General features: G+C 40.6%; 1 pseudogene; it reads right to left on the bottom strand.

The window, feature by feature from the left end:
• Positions 1-3,701: 3,701 nt before the first annotated feature.
• On the bottom strand, positions 3,702-5,693 carry LOC136314323 (elongation factor 1-alpha 1 pseudogene; annotated as a pseudogene).
• Positions 5,694-6,354: the final 661 nt, after the last annotated feature.

The following is a 6,354-nucleotide window of genomic DNA, read 5'->3' as shown; positions in this document are numbered from 1 at the left end:
ACAATTCCTGTAGGGCTTTCTCGTTTTGTATTATTTTTGAGTCTCTTTCTTCTTCTCTCTGTTGTGCCTCAAGTTGTTTGTCTTCTATTTCACTAATCCTATCTTCAATCTGGGCTGTTCTGTTAGCTAAGCTTGTTACCTCGTTTTTCAGCTCATGAATTGAGTTTTTCATTTCTGTTTGATTTGTTTTTATAGTTTCAATTTCCTTGGTAATATATTCTTTGTGTTCATTGAGTTGTTTTCTGATCTCCCTAAATTGCCTTTCTGTGTTTTCTTGTATATCTCTGAGTATTTTTAAGATTTCTATTTTAAATTCTCTGTCATTTAGCTCCAAGGCTTCCAAAATGTTAAGTCTTTTCTCCATAGATTTTTCCACATCTATTTGTGTTACCTCTCTTTCTTTTGTATCCATAATATTCGATTTCCTCTTTCTTATTGGCATCTGAGGGTGGTCTTGTTGATAGCACTAATTAGAATTAATAAAGAGTAAAAAGTAAAAAAAAAAAAAAAAAGTAAAACAACCCACAAAAAAAAAAACAGTAATAATTTATTATTTCCCCCTTTTTTCTTTCTTCTCTTTCCCTCCTCTCCCCTCCTCAGGGAAATATCGTGATGACCTGTGAATTATATTATGCTAAATGGAACAAAAACTGCCTATAATGGAGGGCCTGATTTGGGGTGAAGAGTTCAAGGGGCAACAAAAGGGAGTAGGGACCTACTAAATGCAAAAAAAAAAAGAAAAACAAAAAAAAAAGCAAGAAAATCTTAGACAAGCATAAGATGATTTGCTTGTAAGTGATGGTCGACTAAGAGGTATAATGAGAGGGATAAGAGGGAACCAGAAAAAAGGAGAAAAAAAAAGAATAATAAAGAAGGAAAAATAAAAATAATAATTAAAAATCTGTTGTATTAAGTGGAGCGAAGACTAAATACATTGGAGACCTTGGGTTGGGAGGAATGCTAGTGAGTTAAAAAGCAACGTAAAAAGTACGCAAATTGCCACAAAAATAAACAAACAACAAAACAAAAACAAAAGCGAAAAAGAAAAATAAAACCAAAAAAAAACAATCTTGAGTCCCAAATTAACTAATTTGTTCGTGATTGAGGATTAAATGGGAGGAAAAGTAAAACGAGAAAAGAAAAAATGAATAGAAAGGAGAAAATAAGAAAAAGAAAAACGAAGGAAGAAAAAAAAGGAAGAGAAAAAAAACAAAATAAAGCAAAACAAAAAAAACCAAAAGAGGAGAGAGTGAGAGTTAAGTGTTTTGGAGTATAACCTTAAAGGAGGGTGAGGATGAAGAAGAGAAATAAAATGTAACACTCATGGGTATTGTAGTTCAAGAAAAGGGAAGCATAAGATGGGCAGAGAATAGAAGGACCGAGGTGGAGGAAATAGAAATAATAATAATAAAGGCAATAAGATAGAAGAAACAAACAACAACAACAAAAAATTTGTGGAACAAGTTATAAAGTCTGTGGATTTTTCTGGATTTTGAGAGGTTAACTTCTTCCTTTTTCTTTTCTCTCCCTCTTCCTGGTCGGTGACTCTGTACCCCAGGCTCTGCCCCTGTGTCACACTTAGGTAGGGATTTGCAGTTGATGGGATTCTATGGCAATGTCATATAATTGGCTTTAGTCTTGCTGGTAGTCAAGGCTTGTTGGCGTTTGCAGGGTCCAATGATGAGAGAGTTTGCTTTCCTGGAGTCTCTCTCCTAGTCCCCCTTTCCTGAATTAGCAGCCTGGTGATCCATCTATAAGGCTGCTACTGCTTCTGCCTGGGGAGTAAGAGGCTCAAAGAGCTAGGAAATCCTCACTCTATCCCCACTCAGCACAAGGCTTTGGGAAAGGCTCTGGCAATCAGAGCCTCCAGTGTAATCAGGCGGGGGTGGGAGTCAATTGTTGTCAAGGTGACTGTTCAGCACCTAGCATTCAGTTGGACCACTCAACCCAGGCTTTCCACACGTTGTAGCCTGTTTTGGCTGGGAAGAAGAGGCACTAGTCTCTGCTTGCGACTAGTGTAGTATAGATCTTATTATCTGCCAAGTCCCTCTTGTTAGCGTTTATCCCTGAATATGGAGGCTCTATCAATCAGAAGTTGCCCCCGCCCTTTTAGCGAGAGGCTCTAAAAAATATCACGCCTCTTGTCTTGGATCGCTGAACTGAGAGAGATCTTATCAATTAGAACCCGTGGGTGCGCAGATTTCATGGGTTAAGCAAATTTCAGTGATTGGGGCCGCAGCTGTGCTCCCGAAGGTATTTCAGGCTGCCTGCGTGCCCCTTCCCCAATGCTTGATTGTTAGCTTGAATGGCTGGGTGAGGTGCCCGCCCACGGAGAGAATCTCCCAAGTAGGGAAGACCGCCCTGGCACCTCTCCCACTCGCCCCGCCGCTGATGGCTGGGGCGCACAGGGCGCAGGATAATGGGGCACCCTGGGTGTGCGGGCCAGTAGGGCGCTCTGGGCGCGTGGAATGCCCAGGGCATGCGCGTGAATGAGGTTCTCCAGTCATTGGTGGCTGGGGACTCTCCCTCGCAGTGCGGGGGCCGCTGGGAACGTTAGCGGTGCTCTCTCTGCAACTGGACCGGGCGCGCGCCAGCGGCTGCTCGCCGCTCCCGAGTGTGGGCTGACTCACCACAGGCGCACTCCCTCCACGGCTTGAATGAACGTCCCCGTGGTAGTTAACTTCTTTCAGTTTGTGTGGAACTCCGGAATGCTCCGAGGGTAAATTTTTCTGTTTCTAGTTGATAAATTTGTTGTGATTTTGGGGAGATCTGTCAGACGCGCTGCTCACGGCGCCATTTCCGTGACGTCACTGTAGTTTGTCTTTTTATTCTGTTCTTATTGTCTTTAGCTGTGCAAAAGCTTTTTAGTTTGATAAAGTCCCATTTGTTTATCCTGTCTTTTATTTCACTTCCCCGTGGAGATAAATCGGCAAATATATCGCTGCGAGAGAGGTCGGAGAGCTTACTGTCTATGATTTCTTCAAAGATGCTTATGGTTTCACGGTTCACATTTAAGTCTTTTATCCATTTTGAGTTTATTTTTGTGAATGGTGTAAGTTGGTGGGCTAGTATCATTTTTTTGCAGGTAGCTGTCCAATTTTCCCAACACCATTTATTAAAGAGGCTGTCTTTACTCCATTGTATGCTCTTACCTCTTTTGTCAAATATCAGTTGTCTATAGAGCTGTGGGTTTATTTCTGGGTTCTCTATTCTGTTCCATTGATCTATATGCCTGTTCTTATGCTAGTACCAGGCTGTTTTGAGTACAATGGCCTTGTAGTGTAACTTGATATCAGGAACTGTGATACCTCCCACTTTATTCTTCTTTTTTAAGATTGCTGAGGTTATTCGTGTTCTTTTTTGGTTCCATATAAATTTTTGGAATATGTGATCTATATCTTTGAAGTATGTCATTGGTATTTTAATTGGTATTGCATTGAATTTATAGATTGCTTTGGGTAATATAGACATTTTTTTTTTAATATTTCTATTTCCTGGACTCTGGATACAATTAACTATAGCAAGACAGCACTCCATACTATTTGTCTCATTTTAGTTTCTTTTAACTACACCTCAGTATTTTGTAAACGTGAATTCACATTCCAGTGTAACTGGAAAACTAAAATTGACAGAATAAATGAAGTCAATATTGATTGATCTAACTACAGAATTTTAAATGTAACACATGAACTTTAACAGAATTTGGCCTTCATAAAGTAGCTTACGTATAAAAAAGTTAACTTTGCTTATCTGTCCTATTTACTATTGTACTAACAGACACCCAGTTTTTTATATAAAGACGATTCTCCTGACAGTGAAAATAAGTCACCACCCCAGAAAAACAGAATTATCCAATTCTAAAGTACCAGCACATGTAACACCAGAAATAGTAACTCTTTTGTAAATAGTGTAAGAGAAAGTTACAATTTTGACCAAAAGAACACAGAGGTTTCTCATTAAACTTTGTTTTAATAGGTCTCAAAATTCTGTGACAGATTTTTGGTCAAGTTGTTTCCATTAAAAAGTATTGATTTTTAAAAACTAATAACTTAAAAACTGCCACACACAAAAAAAACCCCAAATGGTCCACAAAACATTCTCCTTTTCTTCTGAAGGTTTTACGATGCATTGTAATCATTAACCAGTCTTTTACTATTAAACTTAAATGGCCAATTGAGACAAATAGTTCTGAGACCATTCTTCCACCACTGATTAAGACTGGGGTGGCAGGTATTGCGGATAATATTCATTTAGCCTTCTGAGCTTTCTGGGCAGACTTGGTGACTTTGCCAGCTCCAGCTGCCTTCTTATCCACCGCTTTGATGACACCCACAGCAACTGTCTGTCTCATGTCACGAACAGCAAAACGGCCCAGAGGAGGATAGTCAGAGAAGCTCTCGACACACAAAGGCTTGCCAGGAACCATGTCAACAATGGCAGCATCACCAGATTTCAAAAACTTTGGGCCATCTTCCAGCTTTTTGCCAGAATGGTGGTCAATCTTCTCCTTCAACTCAGCAAATTTGCAAGCAATATGAGCTGTGTGACAATCCAGCACAGGTGCATAGCCAGCACTGATTTGGCCTGGATGGTTCAGGATAATCACCTGAGCTGTGAAGCCAGGTGCTTCCATTGGAGGGTCATTTTTGCTGTCACTAGCCACATTGCCACGTCGAACATCTTTGACAGACACGTTCTTGACATTGAAGCCCACATTGTCCCCAGGAAGAGCTTCATTCAAAGCTTCATGGTGCATTTCAACAGACTTGACTTCAGTTGTAACATTGACTGGAGCAAAGGTGACCACCATGCCAGGTTTGAGAACACCTGTCTCCACTCGGCCCACAGGTACAGTACCAATACCACCAATTTTGTAGACATCCTGGAGGGTCAGGCGCAGGGGCTTGTCAGTTGGACGAGTTGGTGGCAGGATGCAATCCAGAGCTTCAAGCAGTGTGGTTCCGCTGGCACTGCCATCTTTACGGGTAACTTTCCATCCCTTGAACTGAGGCATATTAGCACTTGGCTCCAGCATGTTGTCACCATTCCAACCAGAAATTGGCACAAATGCTACTGTGTCAGGGTTGTAGCCAATTTTCTTAATGTAGGTGCTGACTTCTTTAACAATTTCCTCGTATCTCTTCTGGCTATAGGGAGGCTCAGTGGAATCCATTTTGTTAACACCAATCAGTTGTTTCACACCCAGTGTGTAAGCCAGAAGGGCATGCTCGCAGGTCTGCCCATTTTTGGAGAAACCTGCTTCAAATTCAACACCAGCAGCAACAATCAGGACAGCACAGTCCGCCTGAGATGTGCCTGTAATCATGTTTTTGATAAAGTCTCTGTGTCCTGGGCATCAATGACATAATACTTGCTGGTCTCAAATTTCCACAGGGAGATATCAATGGTGATACCATGCTCACGTTCAGCCTTCAGTTTATCCAAGACCCAGGCATACTTGAAGGAGCCCTTCCTCATCTCGGCAGCCTCCTTTTCGAATTTCTCGATGGTTCTTTTGTCGATCCCACCACATTTGTAGATCAGATGGCCAGTAGTGGTCGACTTGCCGGAATCTACGTGTCCAATGACTACGATGTTAATATGAGTCTTTTCCTTTCCCATTTTGGCCTTGACTTAGTGGTGGTTTTCACGACACCTGTGTTCTGGCGGCAAACCCGTTGCAAAAAAGAAGCAATATAGACATTTTAATGATGTTTATTCTTCCTATCCATGAGCACGGTATATGCTTCCACTTGTTTATATCTTCCTTGATATCTTTTATCAATGTTTTATAATTTTCCAAGTACAAGTCTTTAGTCTCCTTGGTTAAATTTACTCCTAGGTACTTTATTTTTTTGGTTATAATAGTGAAGGGGATTGTTTCCTTAATCTCTCTTTCTGATTGTTCATTGTTGGCGTATAAAAATGCCTCTGATTTCTGAGTATTAATTTTATATCCTGCCACTTTGCTGAATTCATTTATCAGGTCCAGTAGTTTTTTGACTGAGACTTTAGGGTTTTCTATATACAGTATCAAATCATCTGCAAATAATGATAGTTTTACTTCTTCTTTTCCAACTTGAATGCCTTTTATTTCTTCTTCTTGTCTGATTGCTGTGGCTAGGACTTCCAGGACTATGTTGAATAAGAGTGGTGAAAGGGGCACCCCTGCCTTGTTTCTGATCTTAAGGGGATTGCTTTTAATTTTTGCCCATTGAGTATGATGTTGGCTGTGGGTTTGTCATAAATGGCTTTTATCATCTTGAGGTATGTTCCCTGTATTCCCACTTTGCTGAGAGTTTTGATCATGAATGGGTGCTGGATTTTATCAAATACTTTTTCTGCATCTATTGA

This window comes from Saccopteryx bilineata, chromosome 10, assembly GCF_036850765.1.
Source record: "Saccopteryx bilineata isolate mSacBil1 chromosome 10, mSacBil1_pri_phased_curated, whole genome shotgun sequence".
Taxonomy (NCBI): Eukaryota; Metazoa; Chordata; class Mammalia; order Chiroptera; family Emballonuridae; genus Saccopteryx; species Saccopteryx bilineata.
Note: the sequence above shows the minus strand (reverse complement) of the source record. Positions and strands in the feature narration are given on the sequence as shown.